The following is a 1449-nucleotide window of genomic DNA, read 5'->3' on the forward strand; positions in this document are numbered from 1 at the left end:
GCCATCTTGACATGAGTGATTACCTGTGCTCTGCTATGGTAAGGGATTTCACGGAGGTGACATCTCCTGACAAGTTCTTGTCCCCACATTTGCGATAGGGTTGAGGTCCCGGTAATTTCAGCGGGTGTGGCACGAGCGTAAGTGTGTGTGGACGTTTCTGACACCACCTCTTGACAACATTGTTCTCGTGTGTATGGGGGCAGGTGTCCTGAACAAGGAAGAATGGTGCGTTGTCCGGGTAGGTAGGTAGAGCGAGCGCCTCACAGACGGAAGCAGGACTTCGGTCACTCCTCCAATATCTCGACACATCTTTTCCCAGTAACTCTGCTGGAACCAACGTCTATTAGCGTTTTAAATTTGAGGTACGTTTACACTAGGCATAGATAACAATGGGATACACAGTTTTCTGTAGGTTGGATTTTCCCCTTCACTCATCCGCCATGTTCACACAACAACAAGAGCCACATTAAACTGCCTGAGTGTAGTGTGCAGGGAGTTGAAAAAGAAGAAGTAGGAAACGAATAGGATTTGACTAAAACCATGGCTATAGAAAAATTCCAAATCCTTATAGCGATATCAGATGCCGGTTTCTCGTGAATGTTTTCGTTCGAGGGTCAGGTGACTGTCTGATCATGATATAACTTGAATGTCTTACTTTCTAAATACACATTTATACACATTTAAAAGCACAATTTTTTTTTTATAATGTAACAATAGAAATAGATAATTATAACGGATATACATAGGAAAGATAATATAGTGTCCATACAATTACAGTCTGTGTTCGATGGGTGTCTAGAGAAAATGCGTTTCGCTGTCTGTCGCTTTCCCCACACGTTTCTGTGGGTCTATTGATTTTTCATGGACAGTGTAAATACGTCATATCACCTGCGTGAATCCACTCAAACAACCCGACAGTAATTCTGCCACTTCTCCGGGTTCCAAGCACATGTCTGCCGTCATACGTAAGAAAAAATATTGATCATTGAGAGACCCATAAATAGACATCACCATCTTAGTGTTGACGAATGAGTAATGACCCATGAGTGGTAGGATATTCTACATACGTTACCTTACTCTAAGTTGTCTACATAACAAGTGTAGGAATGTAACGCGAGTATTGGAGTAATGTTCCGGCTATTTCAGATAATGACCCAAACACCTACAGTACTACCAGTGCTTTGGGAATGTCCAAAAGTTGTGTTACACGCAAACACACACATAGATAGATAGAGAGAGAGAGAGAGAGAGAGAGAGAGAGAGAGAGAGAGAGAGAGAGAGAGACCGTTCGTTCCTCGGGCGCCACACACTCTTGTCACTCGTTTTCTTATCGGTAGAAAACGTCTTTTCATCGCAGTAGACGCTGTTGTCCCACAGTGTAGTAGAAGGCTTGTGTGCGTATTCTAAGAAGGCACATTCCACGCGCCTTTCTATATTCAGCTCAGGCCT

Source organism: Panulirus ornatus, chromosome 3 (genome assembly GCF_036320965.1).
Source record: "Panulirus ornatus isolate Po-2019 chromosome 3, ASM3632096v1, whole genome shotgun sequence".
Taxonomy (NCBI): Eukaryota; Metazoa; Arthropoda; class Malacostraca; order Decapoda; family Palinuridae; genus Panulirus; species Panulirus ornatus.